At 41.4% G+C, this 22,992-nt stretch overlaps 1 protein-coding gene across 1 annotated transcript in view; it reads right to left on the reverse strand.

The window, feature by feature from the left end:
• The window catches only part of ITGB6 (integrin subunit beta 6), a 75,878-nt gene that overhangs the window by 51,693 nt on the left and 1,193 nt on the right, over positions 1 to 22,992 (reverse strand). The window contains exon 2 of the mRNA XM_024202941.3: positions 15,817 to 15,947. The gene's annotated coding sequence lies outside the window, so the exon portion shown is untranslated. The remainder of the gene's footprint in view (positions 1 to 15,816; positions 15,948 to 22,992) is intronic.

Genomic DNA, 22,992 nt, shown 5'->3' on the forward strand with positions numbered 1-22,992 from the left:
AACTCCCAGCGCTCTACAACTGCAAGTGTAGCCATGCCCTTAGTCTCCTCTTTTCTAAGCTGAAAAGTCCTAGCCTCTTTAATCTCTCCTCATATGGGGCCCGTTCCAAATCCCTAATCATTTTAGTTGTCCTTCTCTGAACCTTTTCTAATGCCAGTATATCTCTTTTGAGACGAGGAGACCACATCTGTACGCAGTATTCAAGATGTGGGCGTACCATGGATTTATATAAGGGCAATAAGATATTCTTCATCTTATTCTCTATCCCTTTTTTAATGATTCCGAACATCCTGCTTGCTTTTTTGACTGCTGCTGCACACTGCGTGGACGTCTTCAGAGATCTATCCATGAACTATCTCTTTCCTGATTAGTTGTAGATAAATTAGCCCCCATCATATTGTATGTATAGTTGGGGCTATTTTTTCCAATGTGCATTACTTTACATTTATCCACATTAAATTTCATTTGCCATTTTGTTGCCCAATCACTTAGTTTTGTGAGATCTTTTTGAAGTTCTTTACAGACTGCTTTGGTCTTAACTATCTTGAGCAGTTTAGTATCATCATCAAACTTTGCCACCTCACTGTTTACCCCTTTCTCCAGATCATTTATGAATAAGTTGAATGGGGTTGGTCCTAGGACTGACCCTTGGGGAACACCACTAGTTACCCCTCTCCATTCTGAAAATTTACCATTTATTCCTACCCTTTGTTCCCTGTCTTTTAACCAGTTCTCAATCCATGAAAGGATCTTCCCTCTTATCCCATGACAACTTAATTTACGTAAGAGCCTTTGGTGAGGGACCTTATTAAAGGCTGTCTGGAAATCTAAGTACACTTAACATATCTTCTAAGGTTGGATCCTTCAAACATATATACATATCTTTTTAAGGATGAGCTGTCCACTTCCTGAAAACCATTATTTCCTTTTCTCCTCCCCAAACGCTGCACATCTTTCACAGATCATAATGACCCCATTTTTCTGTCTGTACCTGCAAACTCTTCCCTTAGTTAGACTAGATCTGCTGTTTCCAGGACCAATTCCTTCTCTCCCTGTTTACCCTTTCATTCATCTTCTTTTTTCATGGCCACTTTGGAGCATCAGCACTAAGAATACTATTATATTGATTTCTATCAGCTCTGGGCCCCTTGCATATTCCTATTAGGCCAAATTCTGCTCTCAGTTACACCAGTGCAACACAGTAGAATTTGGCTCATTATTTTAAAAGATGGGCAACACTAAAAATATAGGCTTTTTATGATCATGGAACCTGGGACATTTCAAAAGATTCTGCCCTGTGAATAAGATTTCTGTGGTCTCAGAGTGTATGTGCAGTCTCTTTCTTATTCCTACCCTTTATAGTATATCAAAGATAGCACAAAAAGACATTCTAGCTGCCTGCTGAAAAAAAATCAGAAATCTGGTAGTGAAAAAGCTTTGAAAAGGTACAAAACCAGGGAAGATGCATCTTAGGCACATATGAAGACAAACTAAAATATATCCTAAAGGAATGCTAAAAAAAAAAAAAAAAAAAAAAAAAAGTATTTTCTTTCTACAGCTAATGTGTAGCTTTCCTGACAAGCAAGATCTTGTTTCACTCATTGAGCCAAATCCAAATGGAAGGGTGGTGGCCAGAAATAAAGATTGTGTAAAGATTCTAAAACGGAACATGTTTGCATACAAAAGAATGCCTAATAGTTCATGCATCTTCATCTGAATAAACACTTTCCCTTTGAAAAAAGCCAAGCTCTGTAGCTAGTAAGTTAGGAATTGATGTATTAGATATGACAGTTACACTTTAGGAACCCAGTCCCGGACAAAACATCTATGGGTTCTTTCCAAACTAGGCAAGCTCTGGAAGAGAGGGGATGCTGGCTCCACAGAAGACTGATCTACCCAGGAAAAAAGGTCAGTAGGGGACACAGATGCCTGAAGGCAAGGAAAAACCCATCTCAATAACTGGGAATTGGAGAGCTACCCAGAATCCTACTTTCGACGTCTCCGACTCAAAGAATATTTCCAACATACCTCCACTAAGAAGAAAAGTTCATACACATGATCTTTCTACTTCATAGGCTACATATCTTCTGATTCTTGGGACTGCTTACTACCCCCACCCCCATAAAACCATGCAGCATGTGGGATTTATTACAGCTGAAAAGTTACAGTAATTCCCTTGAATGGTCATTGTTGGGGAATTCAAGGGCTGGTGTCTACAGGCAGAGATTGTTTTAAATCCTCCCCTGTTGTTGGAGAATGGTGTGACAAGTGGACACAGTGGGCCAGCTTCTCAGTTGCCCTGCAGCTTAGTCATTTACACCTCTGCAAAGTGGGTGTAAAATGCCTAATCAGAATGGTAATGATTTAGAATCCCTGTACACTCAGGGCTGGAGGGAGGTGACTTTACATTTGGGTCACATGGCTAGTTCTTCCTTTCCCCATCTGGCCTCCAGAACAGATCTGCCAGCCAAGGAATTCCCAAGAAAAACCTCTTAAAAGATTTCCTACCTGACTGTCACTCATTCCCAAGAATCTACTTGCTCAGTATGGCGATTGGGAGGGTGGAGTTGCAAACTCTGTGCCTGTCAGTAGTGTTTGGTCACCTAATAGAGATACTTCCCGTCTAAATAAGATGTTACCTTTATAGCTGCTGAGCCAAGAAGCTTGAGGCTTTCTGTAGGACAGCAGACAGAGAGACTCATTTTCTCTGGATTGGGTGACTGCCCAGAAAGATATTCCTGTCAACTGGAAATACCTGGTTCCAAAGACCATCTATAACAGAGATTCTTCAAAGGCTGCATATCAATTACCCAAATAAGGTTCCCTGAAAAAAGGTCTAAAACTTCAGAGCTTACACTAGCCCTTCTGAACTACTGCTGATTCAAGTAACCCCATGGAGATCTGAATACTTGTAAACATGGAATGGTCAGATGTAGATAAAACAACTACCCACAGCAACAGTATTTTGATGTAGAAGACAGTGTCATGCGCCTGTCCGCTACAGCATCCTCCTGGCTGTACGGGGAAGTACAGTTGGCAGTAGTACCTCAATGCCTGCTGGAAGACGTAATGCCTCTGGCAATTTTATATAATAGGGAAACTCATATTACACAGCCAGGTGGGATTTTTAATTTTTTTAATTTTTGTGTGTATGGAACCCTCTTGGTATTTAATTATGTCACCGAATGGAGCACTTTACAAAATAAATAAAACTAGTCTGAACTCATATGCTTTAATGTCAGTTAATGTTGCTTGCTGCCTCTTGCTCCCTTTGTTCATTAGCACAGCTGGAGATGGATGATATCACTGCAACAGAAAATGTCCCAGATACAAAGAAACAGCTGTAAACATTCAGGGCTAGCTTGTCAGCCCTTACTTGGCTATACAAGGGAGTAACGAGCAGTAATGCCCCACTGCTCAGACTGTGACTGCAGGCACATTGAGCTGCTTGCCCAGTGCTCCTCTCTGAGAGACACAGACAAAATGGGAGGAGCTTTGGCACCATATCCCCTGTTCCTTAGTCACTGTAACTAGCCGGTTACACAGAGGGAAGTCATTTCCTCCCCCACCCACCCTGAGCAAAATGAAATGGAGGCCTGGAGGGTGTTGAAGAACTGTGACTCAGTGAATTATGATTCATTCTCCAGTCTGCCCTGAACTCAGGTGGAGACATAATCTAGCTCTAAAACAGATCTGCACAGAAAGAGAAAGAGCCAAAATGCTTACAAATGCTGAAATGAAAAGTAAACAGTTCACCAAGAGTAGTTTTTCAATTTATATGTACCTCAGCCAGAAGTCAGGACTTCGTGGCTTCAGTTCAGGGTGTGTGTTTGTGCGCGTGCGTGTTCTGAATTTGCTTTGCACGGGTGACCACTCCTAGAGATTTGTTTGATTTTCAGATTTGGACAAACTCTCACACTCAAAGCAAAAATAACCTGCTAAAGTTCTCCCGGACTCAGGTGGAAACACTGCAAAGCGATGAGGCTTCTGTCCTTGACTGCAAGCCAACTCAACACTGTTCAAAGGTGGCCCAGCTCGCCAGAGCCAGGCAGCTGCATGACTCCTGCCTGAGTTTGGGTTTTACCTTCTTGGTTACATTGTTAAAGTTCTCCCCACTTCCAGGGAGGTCACTTTACTGTATGGTACAGCTTAGTACCATTTTGGCTCCTTTTTGGGTCCATGGGGAAACCTCTCTGCCTGGTTACCTTTCAATATCTCATAGCTTCAAGTGCTGAGGGGCTTCCGACCTTCTCCCTCAAACACATGGAGGACACAGAGGTCCTGCCCATGCCCCCACTCTTAAAGGGCCAGGAGCACTCCTGAAACACCTAGTCCTTTGCTCCACAGCTAGTTCTGCATCCCCTCCTCTCTGACCCCAGAGCAACCCCCACTCCTTCCGGGGATGAGGAAGCTCCCCTCCTGCCCTATGGAGAGGTGAGGGATTCCCAGCTGAGCCCCATCAGGGCAGCACCGAGAGGCATGAGGAAGCGCAGAGCTAAGGGCGGGGGTGAGAGGACAGGGACCAGCGGCCGTGTCTGGACAGGTGTGTCTGGGGTATAATGGGGGTTGGGCTTGTGAGGAGTGGCAGGTTAGTTCATTTGGGGGGGCTAGGCCCTATTCTGTTTAAACTTCCAGAAGCTGTCAGGAACTCCCCCAGCAAGCCCTGTCCAGCCATCCTCAGCCAAGGAAGGTGCCATGATACAGGACCTGGAGCATGGAAAGGGGGCTTCTCACTTTGCCAGCCCTCTGCTATGTCAGATCCACATTTGTCATTCGATTTTCCCCTCTCTGCCTCTCCTTACCTCAGCTCTCAAGCACAATGTGAACCAGTTAACGTATAAAGTTCAGACAATCCTACCTCTAAAAAAAGGGAAAATGGATTTGCCCACCCTGTGTGATTCTCTTTTGCCACCTGTCAGTTTCTCACCACGAACAGGTAACATTTAAAGACTCTACTGCAGAGGTTCCCAAACTTATTTGGCCTACCGCCCCCTTTTCAGAAAAAAATTACTCAGCGCCCCCCTGGAAATCTACCTTCTTTAAGCGAACAAACAGAAAGATGCAGTGACAAATTTGTGTTCTTTTATGTATCTATATTTCTACCTACGTCCTACAATATAGTAAAGAAAGATGTGTTATTAGAATATCGCCCACGACATCAGGTATACACTGGTTTTTGCGTAAGACGGCAAAAGACAACCAAACTAAAATACTAATGAAACTAATAAACTGGGTTTTGTTCTTTGCTCAGCATTAGATATATGTATTTGATATTAAATTGTCAAATATCAAACTAAATTAATCAAGAAATAATTAATTTAAAAAATAATCAATATGCAATTAAAAATCAATTAATAGTTTTAATTTAGTTTGCCCTTATTTAAATAATTGTTCCTTATTAACACATGCCTTATTTACCAATTAACACAGATGATTCGATAGATATAAATAAATGTTAATAGTTAACAGTTTTTTTACGATTTCATTCCCCTGTTTTCGTTAATATTGTAATAAAAATATGACAAATATATTGACTGTACACTTCAAATAGTACTGTACCGACACAAGCCTGCTACGATTTTATTATTAGTAAGCACTGGAGAGACAGAAACGTACAGTAGATATTTAAGAAAATGTATAAAAATACTCACGTGTAAATTGCTGTTTTATTGAAACAACAATAATACAATTTGCTTTGTATGTGATCCGTAATCCGTAAAGATCGAAGATATCGAATATGAATAAAAAATTTTAAATACTTATTGCACTATTGTTAACTGCTTTTTACACAATTCAGAAACAATCTAAATTAGATTTCATACATGTCGCCTATTTATAGTATCGTATTGTAAACAAGTCATTACACGCACATATTCCTGCCGATGCATGCTGGACTTCCCGACAATGCGCGACACGCTCGCCTGCCAACACTTGCTTGTTAAGAGCTGATGGCGGACTTGACACCTGATCGGTTATAATTTGTGAATTTATTTGGAAAATAAAGTAATCACTACGACTTTAACTCTATGTTACACAACAGATGAAACACGTACGAACGGTTTTTCAAAATTTTCTTATATTCTCTTCTTTCTTTATGCTTCCACCGCCCCCTTATTTTTATTCAACGCCCCCCAATTGCACCCGAGGCTACTACTGCCCCCCTGGATCGTTCCAGCGCCCCCCAGGGGGCGGTATCGCCCACTTTGGGAACCTCTGCTCTAGTGGGAGCAATCCCTTTCACCAGTGCGCACTAAGGATTCCTCCCGAGGACTGTCGTCATAGTTCCTATTAGAACTATAAACATCTTGCTGAAGTTACATATATGGCAGGCTGATTCTTTGCTGAAATATAGCTTGACTGTGGCTAGCATAGGGAGAGTCACTGAAATTGGTAACTATATTCTGGTCAGTGCCAAATGGCTTAGCAGACCTGAGACAGTGGGTTCAAGCAACAAACAAAACACACTAGAATGGTAAGGTTCCGATATGTCATTTTGAATCTTGACTACATTGGCTCCATTTACAGTAACATGTTCAAACCCTTTAGACCTGTGAATGGATTCACTCACATCTGTTATTTTAGGGAAAAGTCTCATACTTGGGTTTTCAAAAGCTCTTCACACAAAGTGCTGCCATCTTCTGGGGACTTTACTGTTCTGTGCTTGAGAAACAACGTTCTCTCTATAGTGGGACTTTATAGTGGGAGTTTATACGCAGTGCAAGTACTACATTACCTCCCTGCCTCTAGCAATGTTCAACCAAACTATATATTTAAGAACCTTACATAATATTGATTCAGCTTCTTTGCTGAATATTTCTCAGGCTATTAATGTTAATATGTTTTTTCAAACTCATCCTGTAAAATCCTTGCCTCTCTATAATGGAATAAACGGAACATTCCTTCTATCATTTTTAGTATGTGCTCAGTGAGATATATGGCTCTAAAACTAAAGCAAACTGTTTCTAATGTCTTGATCAGTGAATTGTATTTTAAATACGTTGCCATTACTGTAACACAATACAGTCTCATGAAAATGGTAGAAAAGGAATTAAAAGGGACACTGTCAACTTATGTTTAACCTAAAATTTAAATGTTGTAAAACAACTTTTTATAAAAGATAAGACCATTGTTGCCAAACTACTTAAATTTCAGTAAAAACTGTTGTCTTTAAATACACAAACATTTCCAAGCAGTGTTTGAAACTCAAACACTGCAGCACTAAAAACCTGAAATTGAAACTGTCTATAAACAAAAATGAAACTGGTTTAATTGATTTGAATTGTCCTTGTTGTGTTATACAAAGAAAATAGAGACAAAGAAATTTGATTTTAAAAATTTGTCACTTTTAATAATTTAAAATGTTGTTACTAACAAAAGTAAAGAAAAGTAAAAAAGGGATTTTTTATTTAACAATTTGTAATTTTTAAGTTACCAGTGTTCCTTTTTGGTCTGAAATTGGTGAGTATTTCTTACTGCTGCTAACTGTGATAATGCAATGCATGCTGCCATGTTGGTTATGTAGAAAATAGTGTTGGACAGAAATTTCTTAAATGTATGCAATTTGTTCAGAATGATTCATCACATAACATCCATGAATATAGTTCTTTCTGTAGCTCATTGCAAGTATTTGAAGTTAGAAATTATGAACAGCATTATGAAAGTATGAACAGCATTACTTAGACACCCAGTTCATAGGGGTTCTTTCTGTTTTCTGATTAGATTAGCATCACTCTTAGGAGTTAGGTTTCTATTGCAAATATACACTAAAACTGCTTTCCATGAATATTCTCTAGTATTCAGTGAACATTTATTGGTTTTGCAAACATTCCTGGCAATCTTGTTTACTAGAGTTTTCATGAACGGTGAACAAAAAAGGGTTTTGAATGCAATCAAAGACGATCTAAAAATTCAAACTACTATTCATAGCAAGCTTTCTGAAGAATTCACCCAGCTGTAATGCAACGTCTGATTTATTGTAATCTTGTTATATTCTGATAGTGAATACTGTAACTGTTTGTGCCTGTTACATTCACTCTGTTGCCTTTGAAAAAATAAAGCCAGACCTTTGCCTCCTCTAACAATCACCCAAAAGGCAAATATTGCATGGAAAATAAGTTTTAACATGCATGTGCAAATGAATGATTTATGTATGTGACATAATTCTTCAATTTACATCTGTATCATGAACATGTAAATGTTTAAGGTATTGTGTTTTTTATACATCATTGTACACCTCTGCTTGCCCAGGGAGTGTCAGTGTCAGTGACTAAACATTAACAAATTCATGATAGAGTACCTCATTTACTTATTTTAAGATCATAATATCTAGAGACTGTGCAGTCATAAATCCATCCCCCGGCTAGGGCTGGTTTGATAACAGCATAGAGAATTTTTAAACTTCTATGCTGCAGCTGTCATGGAGATAAAAGAAGATTCGCTGTACCACCCTGTCTGTGTCTCAGAAGTTCTGCCCACTGGAATTTTTTTAAATCCTGGTTTCCTTTGCTTGGAAATAATCAGATTTTTCTCAGTGTGTAGAATTTCCCATCTACTTGTGGGCAAGCTTGATCAAATTCAGGTTGAGTGGGCTGATGTTGTGATCATGAATCTGTTTCTGCCCGGGGTAAACCCAATGGCTTCTCTCTATCTTCTGGCATATTGGTGCTGCTTTGTGCTGCTCAGGTCATGCATGGTAGCCCTAAGGCAGTTTTAGTCAGGGAAATTCCACATGGCATTCAGCCATTGTACAGTCTCCTACCCCTTCACCTCCTTGCTAACCATGTGCCCTGGTGATCCCTGGTAATCCATAGCTACTGGAATGGCGCTCAGGAGCCTTTGTGGCCAGAGCAAATTAGAGTAGCCTTCAGACATGCACTGAAAGCCAAACTGGTGCCTGAATTGCCTCAGTATTAGGGGAGTAAAAAGAAGGCTTAAAGGTGCCTTTTCACACACACGGATCCCTGCTGTGCCGATCACTCCTCACCAGGGATTCTAGGAACAATGTCTTCAACAAAATGAGAACAAAGGATGGACAAATCTTAATTATGAGGGCAGAAACTACCCTGCCCTAGACAAGATCCTTCATCCAGCTTAGTAGCATCTCCCTCATCTTGTCTGGATGTAGACTTGAACAACTCACTCATATCCAGGTGCTTTTCTCGGACACTGGGAAAGTCGAGACTCTGCACCATCTGTGTCCAATGAAAAAGTAGATGCAGAAGTGACTGTTTGCTTTCAGAGCATGATGCACAGCTATGTCTTCAGGCTTCTTCTTGAATCAGAGCTGGGTGCAAGACTGGCATTTTGTGAAAAAAATCAACACAGTTCTTCTCTTGCTGACATGGATCCTCAGAATAATGTTCCCCCCCCCCCAAAGTCAGGCCATGGGATGCTTTATTTTATAAATCAATCGAGATCACATGACACTTTAAACTGATACCACACATGATCTTAGCTGAGAAGTGATTTTTACACTTTCAAGTCTTGATTGGCACACTTAGCTCAAGTGTAGGTAGCAAGCAGTCCACAACTGCCTAGAGCAGGGGTGGGCAAACTAAGGCCAGCGGGACCGTCCGGCCCGGCCCCCGAGCTCCTGGCCTGGGAGGCTCACCCCCGGCCCCTACCCTACTGTCCCCCCTCCCCCGCAGCCTCAGCTCGCTTGCTAGGCCACCGGCGCAATGCTCTGGGCGGCGAGCTCCTGGGGCAGCGCAGCTGCAGAGCCTGGCCTGACCCAGTGCTCTGTGCTGCGTGGTGGTGGTGGCGGCGGTAGCAGCATGGCTCGGTGCTCCAGGCAGCGTGGGCAGGGAGCAGCGGGGGTTGGATAGAGGGCAGGGGAGTTCGGGGTCGTGGTCAGGGGGCGGGGGTGTGGATAGGGGTTGGGGCGGTCGGAGGGGAAACAGGGGGTTGTATGGGGGCAGGGGTCCTGGGGGGAAGTCAGGAAAGAGGGGGGGTTGGATGGGGTGGCAGGGGGCAGTCAGGAGTAGGGGTTCCGGGGGCTATCAGGGGACAGGGAGAAGGGGTGGTTGGATGGGGTAGGGGTTCCAGGGGGGCTGTTAGGAATGAAAGGAGGGATTGGATGGGATGGGGATGGGGTCCGGGGGCAGTCAGGGGGACAGGGAGTGGGGGACTGTGGATGGGGCAGGGGGTCACAGAGGGGCCATCAGGGAACGGGGCGGGGGGAGGTTGGATGGGGCAGGAGTCCTGGGGGGGGGGCCATAGGAGTTGGGGGCCGAGCAACGACCCCCTCCCCTAACCGGCCCTCCATACAATTTACGAAACCCGATGCAGCCCTCAGGCCAAAAAGTTTGCCCGCCCCTGGCCTAGAGCCCTGCAGCTTTAAAAAACAAGAAAAGTAAGCTTACCTGTAGGCTCAATGCAATGGGTACTAGAGATGGCAGTCAGTAAAATGTCTGGTCAGGATAAATTTTCTGGAGAGTTAAGTCTAGTATTCCAAACAAACATTAATGATACTGGGGATCTCAGAGAGAACTATCTTGGGAAAATCCAATGGTACTTTTCACAAGAGGAGAAGAGTTAGCCATAGTGTCCTGCCCAATTCGCCCTTTATTTTCATAGTGTATTCTTCTTCACTTCCTGTCCTTATGCAGTTTTCCTACAATATATACTGTTAAACATCTGTTATGTCCCACCCAAGAGATAGCTGCAGTTCTATGGTTGTTGAAATGACTTCTGTTTATGTATATTATACATCGATTATACAAACTCATACACACTTTATATACATGTAGTTAGTGAATAGAATCCTTTTGGATAATGGAAATATTTAATGAAGATACTGACTTTATTTTTATAAGACATGGGACAACTTTAAAATTAAATAGTTCTCAAGTTTTATGAAGAAATATTTTTGAATGGAAGAAGAGCTATGGGAACAACTTGACTATACTTTTGAACTTAACTATTTGTCAAATGTCTCAACACTTCTCCTGAAGGTATTTTAGTCAGTTACAGTTAATCATTACCTGAAACTATGTGAAAAATCTATCCAGAACCAGTGGACAGTACACTGTTGTTTTGCTAGACAGGGAAGAAATGTAGACAGTTGAGTCATAGCTATCAGTTATTCATTACACTTAAATTTAGTCAACGACTATAGGATTTTCCAACACTTATTCCCACTTTTGATTTATAGTGTTACTGATCTCCTAGGATAAGCTCCTCTAAAAGAGGGCAGAATCCTACTTCTCCCATTTAGCAAGGCTAATTGCTTTGTGGTGGGAAGAACAGGGAGTCCAGAGGCCATGCACAAGGGGCTTCACAACCCCCTGCTTGCTGTGGATCATGTCTCTCTAAAGAAGCATCCAGGCAGAGTTCAAGGGTGGGTTAGGGAAATGGTGGAGCTGTGGAGAAGAGTTCTGCCAACCGCACAGAATCACTAGCTAGGAGCCCTGCTGTAGCAGCAGCCATGGACTGGTTGTGAAGATGCACTGCATTCTGGACACAGGTGATGGGCAGCGAAAGATTCCATTCTTCGAGCCATGTGAAGCCTGTTTACTTGGGTTTTGTGCCAGTCATATGAATTTCACCTAAGGTGAGAAATCTAAAGAAACATGTTGGAAGTACCCTCTATGCACAAGCCATGCTGGAGTAAAGGTGGCTGGTAAAGAATACAGATGAGCATTTACTAATTTCCACTCTTGCGGAGTATGTAACTCATGAGCCACAATCATGGATGTGATTTCAATTCGGGTCCTTTAAGACACAGTACCAGCAATGGAGTGCGGTTGCTAATGATCTCTTATACCAGTTAAGTATTTATCATAATCTGATGAAATTTTTAAGCTTCATTTTTATTTCTTGTTTCTTAAAAATATTAAACAATTATCACGATTAAAGGATAATGTGAAAAAAGCAGATATACAATTTTATAACCCCCTATTCAAACTGCTGCGGCTTTTGAAATCCACCAAGATCTAACTTCCATAAAATGCCTGCATAAAGCACCATTCCTGATATAATACTTGCTTTCACCAGAGTTCCCTCACCACGAGTTTGCTCGCTCTGCATAATAAAACTTGTTTTCACCTCCAAGTACTGAACTGAGTTTATATCGTCACTTTCTTCCAGCTCTTTTATTCCTACTACCTTTTTGTATGATTTTCAGGGGATTTTTTGCTGGCTCTTCAGAAGACCCCATTTATTTTGTTTGCTTTTTTTTTGGAATGAACTATAATAACCTGATTTTTGCCAGTGCTTTGAAAATTATCAGTAATGAACCTTCGGAGACTTAGCTTTTTACCTGCATTCTTCTTTCATCTGTTCGTAATCTTCATGGAGATTACTCAAAGGATACATTTTTGCTTCATTAGTTGTTATGGTGATGTGCTTGAGGAAGATATTATAATTATTGTTTGCTTGAAAGAAGCACCTGTGCTTCAGGAAGTAGGTTTCACTAGAATCAGCTCACGCTTAGGCACAGACACAGAATCACTAGCATTTGCTTGAGTGGCCCTTCTTGGCTTAAGAACTTTCTTAGTGCATTCTTGTGAGAAACCTTTACGTCTGCTCTTCTTTTGATTTTTATTTTCCCTATTAACATTCTGCTTAACAGCCCAGGCACCATCATGGGCTTGGTTCACTTCCACTGACATACTGAGGGGCAAACTGTACTTTCCTGTGCGAACAGGGGTCACTGCTTGCAAGTAGGTATTCAGACCAGCAGAGGACAGATGGTATTTTCACCTCCACACTTTTGAGGGTCTCACCAGGAGAGGATAGCTTTAATCTCCACTGGGCAGCCATAGGAACCATGTTTTCAGAAGTTGTTTGGGGACTGTACTGAATCAATGCATTTCCTGGTGCTTCAGTAGTATCTCATCTCTACTCCACACCTTTCGCTTCAGTCCAATTCAGATCGTGGCTTTTCTTTCTGACATCCTGTTATGGATGTCTAGCTGTGAGCTCAAGCCCCCACAAGGCTTAAACAGAGCTTTTAATGCCCCCCCCATTCATTGCTCCCCACTACCTCATTCTTGACCTCTGTGGGTGACACCACCAGCCTGCTTGTCTCTTAGACCCATAACCTGAGTGTACTCTGACTCATGCCTCTCTTTAGGTCCCCCCATCCAGACTATGCCTAAGTCTTGTTGATTGTTTCTGCATAATGTCTCTAAGATAAAGCCTTTCCCCTACCCATCCACACTGCTAAAACTCTCATCCTGGCTGTCAGCATCTCACATCTCAATTACTGCAACACACGTGTGCCTGCCTTGACAAATACAACATTGTCCTGCTCACATCCATTCAGAATACTGCTGCAAAGTTCATTCTCCTAGCTTTTCACTCTCACCATACTTTGCTCTGTTGGCTCCCCATTCTCTATCACATCAATTAAAAGCTTCACATTCAAGGCCTTTCATGGCCTATCCCCACCCTACCTACCATTTCTCATTCAATGTCAAGATGCTGACTTCCTCCTGTGCTTGTCCCCCCTTTTCAAACAAGCACCTTTGTGCTTTCTCCCATGCTGCCCCTCAGGCATGGGAGGAGCCCCCAATACACATCTGCAAAGGGCTTCCTTGTTATCCTCTTTCAGATTTCTCCATAAAGCTCTGCTTTTTTGTGATGCTTTTCTGACATCACACCGTGTCCCAGCAAACACATAGGAGTTATTGCAGGAGTCCTTTGAGAGGTGCTTTAGTTGGAGCTGGAACAAACACGCAGGAAAATCCCAGCTACTCATTTGCATTTTCTTATTAGTTGTTTGTGATACTGAATTTAAGAGAAGAGTTTCAGATCCACCCAGACACTGTCCAAGCCATTCCAGTGGTTTGACAGACCCTCACTTCAGTGACACATACTTATCTCAATGAACTTCTAAAAATGAAATCTTGATAATCACAGGACATTCATCTGAGCAGAGATGCCCAAAATCCAGTCACTCTTACATTTTTTAACAATCAATGGGCACTTTCTTGTACCCAGAACCTTGGTAGAGGGACACTCCATCAGTTTCCTTTCATTGCAAGTTTCAGTGAGCTGATGGAGTCTGCCAGATTGATGAGCTGCACGTACATTGTAAAAGACACCATGAATCTGGATGAGCATATTGAAGTGCTTCTTAGATTATCATGTTCCTTAATTTAAAATTTCAGTGTAGCGGATGAATCACTCATACTTATCACAATGTTTATTCTAAAAGGAGCAGTCATCCAGAAATAAATGTAACATGACATAAAAAGTCTGAATAACTAATGTGGACAAATAGCAATACTAAGCATTGCTTTTGTTTATTCTACAAAAAGAGGATTAGACAAATGAATCAGTGTCCATATGAGACAAATATCGTTTTACCTGGGCTGGTATACAAAGGGTGCAGACATTAGATCATGATTTAAATATGTAGACATATGCATTTCAATGATTATAAGGCCATTCTTATTTCAATCAAGATACCATCATGGCTTTTGGGGGATGGATGATTATTTTTCTATTGGGACAAAATTTGTTTGGTCCTTGAAGTTAGGCAACTATATCTATTGTTAGGCACCTTAATAAGGGGCCAGATTTTCAGACATGCTGAGCACCACATCTCCCAATCAAGTCCGTGGGACTTGCACCAGCTGAGGATGGTCTCTTAAGGACCATATACCAGTTACGGATATCTAAAGTGCTCAATTGAATGAGACAAGAGTCCTGTGGGGAAAAAATAGTACAAGATCATGAAATTAATCCATATGACCAAGGAAGCACAATTAAGATTGCACAGCCAACCTTAATTCTGGCACTTTCTAACTGCTGAGTGCTTGGCTTTGCAACCATAATATTCTTTTAATGTAATTTATTTGTATAGAATTCCCACTCACACATGTGTGTATCTATTACCTACAAGGAATATAATGATGTACCATAATAAAGTAGCATCAAATATTTGTTTCACATCTGAATTTTGACAACCAATACTTTTTATAGCTCATTTCGTTTACTTGCTTTGCCCATAAAGAACCCTGAAGGATTCAAGATTTTTTAGATCTAGCTTCAGATTACATCTTTCCTACCTGTGGATGTCGGGAAAATGCACAAGCACCAGCTCCTAAATACTGGAAACTTTTCAACTGGTTTGTTAAAAGGCCAAGGTAGGGATGTAAAAGGGTGTGTCAAAAATGTGCATATGACACCATAATTGAATATCATCATATTGAGTGACTGTTGGTTTGTTTCTGGGGTCTTTTTAAAGAGACATTTAACACAGCAGGGGAGTGAAATGGATAGTGGATTTTTAAAGTGAGAAAATATAAAGACCCATTTTGGATCTGTGTGTTGCTGTGTAAGGAACAAAGATAAGGAATACAAAATAAGAACCTATATCCATAAGTTCATCACTCACGAGAAGGGAATCTCTGTTCACTTACAAGAAGGAAGACCAAAATAATCCGACCGTATGCTTCATCAACACAAAGAAAAATTATACCATAATTATATTCAACTGGATTATCACAACCAATTTTCTTTTGCAGGGATGTGCATATTCAGTTTAGAGAAGAGCTATTTAATTGATTAAAGGTACAGATTGCTTTTAGCTATGATGAAAGAGGCATTTAGGCCAATTTTTAATGTTGCCAACTATCATGATTTTTGTCCAGAGTACTGTGGTATTTGGTATTTTTCTTAGAGCCTCAGCTGATGGAATCAAGAGATTGCATGACAATCTCAGCTTTCATTAAAAATAACAGACACTCATAGCGCACAATACTTAAGCTACAGGTATTCCCTCTCACAGTAGGATTAAATTTAACACCAGTGTTGAGATCAGGAAGAAATTTTCCACTACCACATGTTTGCATTGCATATTTTTACCTTCCTCTGAACTGAGCAGGCATCATATGTTAGGGTCACGTATGCTTGTCCCATGTGATTGGTTTTCTTGCAGTTGAGAGGAGGGCATTCATGTATCTTGGTCCTCTTTTTCTTCTATTTCAATGCTAATGCTAAAAAAATAAAATTCCAAAATAACTTTTCAGTATTGAATCCTGTGAGGTCAAATTAAACTTCGTACTAAACTGAATTGCTTAGTTCACTCCCAATGAATATCACATTGGACAACAAAATAGGAGATGAACTGAATTCCTGTGTAGTCAGGCCAACTGACCTCTCCACCCTCTTTCTTTGAGGAGGGATCCATGAATGGTTTTCCAGGCTCCAGAAAATTAAACAAGTAAAGTACTCTGAAGGGATCTTGGGTAAAAGGACACTTCTGGATGCTTCCTTTTCAGTAGTTTTATTTCTCTTATTTGGTGTGATCAATGGAGCCTTCAATTGCAGTCCATGCTAAGATATCACAGTGTTGGAGTCTCATGGCTTTTCTACACAGAGCTGCAGCGTGCTCTACAGAGGTGGGCGCTATCTAGTGTGCATTAATGTAGTCCGTGTGAAACCATAGGTGCTGGAACTAGGGGTGCTGCCGCACCCCCTGGCTTGAAGTGGTTTCCATGATATAGACTTTACAGTTTGGTTCAGTAGCTCTCAGCAACCCCACTATACAAATTGTTCAAGCACCTGTGTGTGACACGGACAGGACTATATCAAGATGGGAACTAGGTACCTTTTAGTTTGTGCCAGCAAGATCTACACAGGGCAGATAAAGCACTCTATGGTTTAAACCCCTGTAGGGTGCACTGCGGCACTGTGTAGACAAGCCCTTAATATAAGTGATGCCCTCTGAGAAGTTTGAAAACAAAATTTCTAGCCCTGTAAATTTATTCTTATTAAAATCTCCATGTTTGTCAAGCTCTTTTTTCAAACTCTGTTGGAATGTACATTTTTAGCTATAGTTGGTAATGACCTTGTTGATTACATCTTGCCTATGTTCTAAGGGAACAGGCTCTTTAATTGTACATCAATAAATGTTGAGCAAGTTCCAAGCTTTTAAAGCACAGTTTATTATGCAGGTTGCACAACTCTACTGTATTAATTCTCAGATTACTGGTATTTGAGACAGGGTAATTCTAAACACTTTAGCCCTTTCTCTGTTTACTAGATAGAGTTTGAAACACTACCAATAAGCTATTTTGTTAACCATGATGGATAACTACAGTTGGCGAGACAGGCAATAAACCAGCATCTGCTTTTGTATTTTCTGTAAATCAGGCTGCAAATAATTAAACTTCAGATTTCTGGAATCTACCCAATTAATGGGAAAAAGCCTGCTGTGTTCAGTGCCCTGGAATGTTCTTTTACCATGAAGTCATAACTGATATTGTACTAGTTGAAGAGTATTCTGCTCATCTCCTTATAGATCTTTATAATTTAGACCCATCTATTAGCAGGATGAATTAATTTCTGCTGACGGTGGTCTGGGGTCATAAAGGAATATTGTTCTTCTTGAGGCATTAAACATCTCCATCACAAGATACAGTCCTGAAAGCACCTATAGATTACTCACTCTAATGCTACTACCTTGAGTAGTCATATTAAAAATCAATGGATTACTCATGACAGTAAAACCTAGTAAAGATAGTAAACATTTGCAGACTCTATAACATTTCCATACTTCAGGCAATATTCTATAATTATTCATCCTTTTTCTCCGTCTTTGTCTATATTTATGTGTGTCTGTAGACCCAATCACTGCTATAAAAGTAAAAGATTTGACATAACTACACGTGAAAATTCATCTGGACAAACCAATTGTGTATACAGGAGTCGGCAACCTTTCAGAAGTGGTGTGCCAAGTCTTCATTTATTCACTCTAATTTAAGGTTTTGCGTGCCAGTAATACATTTTAACGTTTTTAGAAGGTCTCTTTCTAGAAGTCTATAATATATAACTAAACTATTGTTGTATGTAAAGTAAATAAGGTTTTTAAAATGTTTAACAAGCTTCATTTAAAATTAAATTAAAATGCAGAGTCCCCTGGACCGGTGGCCAGGACCCGGGCAGTGTGAGTGCCACTGAAAATCAGCTCGCGTGCTGCCTTTGGCACGTGTGCCATAGGTTGCCTACCCTTGGTGTATAGTCTGATACTTTCCATCAGCTCTTAACACAGTCCCCTTAAGACAGTAATGGGAAAAGCTCAAACAATTCAGGGCAGAAAACCCCCCAAAAGAAAGACAGAGCAGAAAGGGAGACACCCGATAATAAGGTAGCACTGGGAGCAAGGAAACATACAGTAAAAGGAATGAGACCTTTAGGAATTTGGTAGAAAACACAGCAAAGTGCTGGGACAGGATGAGAACTCAGACTGGGATGTGCAGAAGTAGTTACTGGTTCTGCCTTGTACAAAAATATATAGTGGTGTTTCATTGTGAAAATAGTCATCTCACAGAAACATGATTTGACTCAATTTCTCACTCTTGGCCAGCAAGCCTGGAAGTGCTATAGAGGTACTTAGTTGAGGGGAAGATGGGGCTTGTTATGACCCACAGCAACAACTCTGGCTGAGAACTCATATTAAGTCCCTCCCAGGTACAAGAATCATAGCTGTGATGGGGGGTGGGGTGCACTTCAAGAGTGATGATGTTGTAAATGGCTATAAAAAGGAAAGTAGGGAAGTTAACGGAGAAGATAGACGTATTTCAGCACTTTGGTTACACCTGATGATTCAAGTGATCAAGTGTTAACAATGCACTGAACTCAGTGCCTTAAATTGTGGGGGTTATGGGAGAGCAAACTCACCAACGCACTTCAGCATTATGTCCAAATCTCTAAATACTAATCCTTTTTTGTGCGTGGTGTTTTTTTCACTTCAGAAGCATATCCTTACTTGTGTTTTCAGTACTTGGTTCCAGCCTGCGTGGGATCAATTAGCATAAGGCAGTGTGCATAGTATTCAGCATGGTTTATAACTATGATCTGGTTTAAAAAAAAAAAAGAATGGCTATTAACAAAGGTAAGTTTCTGATAGATAAACATACCTTTGAGCCTGTGTAATGCTGTCTTCTCTTGGAGATAAATCCTGCAATTCCTACTCACTCTACACTCCAGTTGACTTCAGTGGGAGTTTAGCCTGAATAAAGACTGCAGGACTTGCCCTTTGTTTGAAGAGAAGATATATAGACAGAATAACAACCTAATATTTTATGAAACCTCAAGAAGAACCCGAGTAAACTGATGTCACATTGAGGTAAACTGGGCTTGTGCTGTGCTGCAGGCATTGGCTGTTTAAGAAAATATTTAACTCGTGGCTTGCACTTGCATTATGCAGATGAAATAGGTTAGAAACCATCTTGGAAAAGCTCTTCTGCAGGCGACATGGTCTGCAGTAGTCTGCTATGAGCTTCTTATCATCATTCAGGACCTTGTCAATTTCTGAGAAGGACTGAGCTTGATAGTTGCGGCAGATGTCGTCGGCATAGATAAACTTGCAGGAAAGTGTTGCTGGCAAGTTGTTGATGTACACATTGTACAGTACTGGTGAAAGAACTGAATCTTAAAGAAGACTGTTAATCTGACAGTTCCAGGAACTGCAATGGTCGCCTATGTGTATTCTGAACTGCCTATTTTGGAGGAAGAGCTCTACTACTTCACCCAAAGTGGGGCAACTCGAGAGAGTTTACACGGAAGGCCTCTCTGCAAACCATGTCATAAGCAGCAGTCCAGGAAGATGGCTCCTGTCTTTGGTTTTCAAAAAAATCTATTTTATATAAAGGTTGTCAAGGCCAAGACTTGATCACAGGTGCTACGTTCTTTCCTGAACCCTGCCTGCTCAACCTGCAAAACATTGTCCAACTCCGGAGCAATTTGTTGGAAGATCAAGCACTCAGACACCTTAAGACACACTGACAGCAAGCCATGTGGTGAGGGTCCTTGCCCAGCATGAGCATGGCAATAATCTTTGCTTGACGCCAAGTACGTGGCAGCTTCTTCTCATTAATGACTCGTATATAGAAATTAGTGAGCCACTGTGATGCCTTTGGTCCAAGGTGCTTAAGGAATTCTGGCAAGATGTTATCATACCCTGCCGCTGTACCTGGTTTGATGGAGTTAAGGGCCTTATCTAGCTCATCGACCGTAATTAACTTTGGTTGACTCCTGCCTACATTCTAATGTTGAAGTTGACACCATTCATCATGTACTTTGTGTTTAATCATTTCTCCAGCAGAACCTTTGCTTTGCTTGCAACCTCACTGGGTGATTTTGGCCTGGTGATCACTGAACAACACCCAGCCAATAGATCAGATTCCACCACTTCTGGCTGGAATAAGTGAAGTCAAGCTTCCCCATAAATTCCTTCCACCAAGCGGTGTCCAGAGACTCATCAGATGGTCTGCAATGTCTAGGTCACCAGATAATTCAAATTTCCGGAGCAAGGCTTGGTAATCGGCACTCAGGCAGAGAGATTAAATTGATTGATGACAGCCTCGTGGTATAGCTGAATATGCAGCTTTGTAAATGGCTCCTTGGAATCAGCATAGGCTTCATTGACTGGGGTACAGTGTGATCGAATGGTAACCACACTACCAGTTCAAGAGCATTGCAGAACTTTTCCCAATCTGCCTTACGAAAATTCCACCTGACACTTGATTGAACTTCAAATGGTGGGTAGCTGGAGCCCAATGTGGACATCAGCTAATTTGTTACTAATTTAAATTAGTTAATAATCTCTCAAGTGCAACTCTCCCTGTCCTTTCTTCATTGAAGTGTTTCTAGTCAACTTCACGACCAGGTACAATAAACATCTTTAAAAAAAAAAAAAACCCAAACCAGATGATTTGATGGTAGGATGCGTATTAATGGTCCATCCTTCAAGATGCTGAATCCATCCTGAGAAGAGCAGAACAGTCTTGTGACAGGGCAGGGTCCTGCTCCTGTCTCTTTTCAAGCAACAAACCTCTCAGAGACTTTCTTCTGGTCAAACATCTCATGGTTTACTTCACAGTGTTCTCCCCACCATTTCTATAAACTCACGCAGCTCTGTATATACAAGATCATAAAACCCTTAGCTCACTCAGCCAATGAGGAGGGACACAGAAGATATCGTCCCCCTGAGAGAGCTCTGGCAAGCCTGCAGATCTCTCTCTTCCCCTGAGTACTTCCTTTACGTACCTTTTCTACCGCTTGGGTAATGGGCTAATTAGCCTTTTGGGCTCTTCTCAGCCAAACCCAATCCATATGTTAGGCACAGCTCTTCTTAATCAGGGCTAATCGAGAGCAACTACTTGTAGTGGCAGTGACCAGAGTGCTGCATCAGTTGCTGTTTCCCAGCACTCTGTCACAACCCTCAACGCCTATTAATTTCTATTGGGCCTTAACTCAGACAGCTCAGGGTTATAATAAGGTGTTGTGCTCTTAGACTTTTTGCACCTATTTTCTACTGAGTCTTACAAATGAGAAATTATGAACCTTTACTTGTAACTCTAATAGCTAAACCTCCCTCCTCTTTAAAGAAGCATTGAATACGTGACATCCCCCATCCACCCAATGAAGCAAGACAGCTTCAAACATTGATATGGGAGGCTGCAGTGTAGCAGGAATGGCTGGACTAAGATTAAGAAAGGAATGGACATTAAGAGTTCATGCAGTTATTAGCTCCAGGGAGCAATTAGTGTGGGGAACAGACTCCCTAGCAGCAGCTGAAGCTGCATTTAGAAATATTTGGAAGAATACAAAGAGTAACTGGGGCAGTGGACACTGAGGACCTGATCTTGTTTTCACTAGAGTTGATAGTTTTGCCACTGACTTCAGTGGAGTAGGACTGGGTCCTAAAGGGCTAAGATGAAATTCTGTCCTCAGATATGTAACACAGGCATACCTCCCTCTGAAGTACATTGGAGTTTGTACTGATTTAAATACGTTGTGTGGACTCAGTACTGTAAATTAGCATTTCATTTACAACAGTGAATCAAAAATCAATTTCCTTTTGAATCACAAGTTCTGCAGCCAAGTTCATTCCTGTGTAACTCCAATAACTTCCACTCCATTTGGCCCCTCATGTCTCAGGAGTAAAGAAGTATGGAACCCTCATAGGAAAAAAGTGTTAATTAAATACAAACACATGCACTTTAGTCCATAAAGCCATTCAGTGCTTTCTCTGAGTAAAATACCCCAAATCCTGTGTTCAGAACAAGCAGTTAATGGTGAAGCAAGGTGTCCTGAAAGAGATTTCACTCCCAGCTATGAGAACAGCATTAGTAAAACACAGTATCTAACAAGTCACAAGGTGTTACCTACTGTTACTGTGCACTACCCACCAGGACCAAATTCTGCCCTCAGCCATGACTGTACACCCCCTTTGACCATAATGAACCTGCATGGCTGTAGCTGAGAGTAGAATCAGCACCATATTGTGGCCCAAAAGCCTAACAGACTTGCATTTAAGAACTTCTCTAAAACCTGAGGGACGAGCTGGTGAGCAACTTCCTATAGTGCAATCCATTCCCTAAAACTAACCAAATGTAAAACCCTCAAGAAGCTACCTAGAACATCTTCTGGAGCAAAAGCCTTGCAATTTGTATTTATTCAAGATAACATTTATGGGTGTTTAAAGTTAGGCCTCTCCATCTGTATTTAGGACCCTAAGTCAAACTGACCCAAGGACTTTCAGTTGCTATTAATACCTAGCTCTTATAGACCTTTCCATCAGTAGTTCTCAAAGTGCTTTACAAAGGAGGTTAGTATCATTATCCCCATTTCAGGCACAAGAGGGGAAATGACTTGCCCAAGTGGCCAGCTGGCTGAGCCAGGATTAGAGTCCAGCTCTCCTGAGTCCTGCTCCAGTGGTCTGTCCATGAGAACCATACTGCTGTCTGCGTATTTTTATGTCATGGGCAATTTCTGCCACACACCCAGTCTGTGGAACCAATTTAATTATTATTACTTGTCTTACAGTAGTGACTAGAGTCCTCAGTCAGAATCACAGCTGCATTGTACAAACACATAATAAGACAACCCCTGCCCCAAACAACTTGTAATCACCCAGCTGGGGTGTGGGAGGTCAGGATTTGGGGTTCACCCCTTGCTTGTTGCAGAGGACAGTTTAGTGGGGCCTTCAACAATTATGTTGAGAAAGAGGGGTTTGGAGAGTGGGGATGGGCT

The sequence above is a fragment of the Terrapene carolina genome, unplaced genomic scaffold (assembly GCF_002925995.2).
Source record: "Terrapene carolina triunguis isolate 2854851 unplaced genomic scaffold, T_m_triunguis-2.0 Scaffold62, whole genome shotgun sequence".
Classification (NCBI taxonomy): domain Eukaryota; kingdom Metazoa; phylum Chordata; order Testudines; family Emydidae; genus Terrapene; species Terrapene triunguis.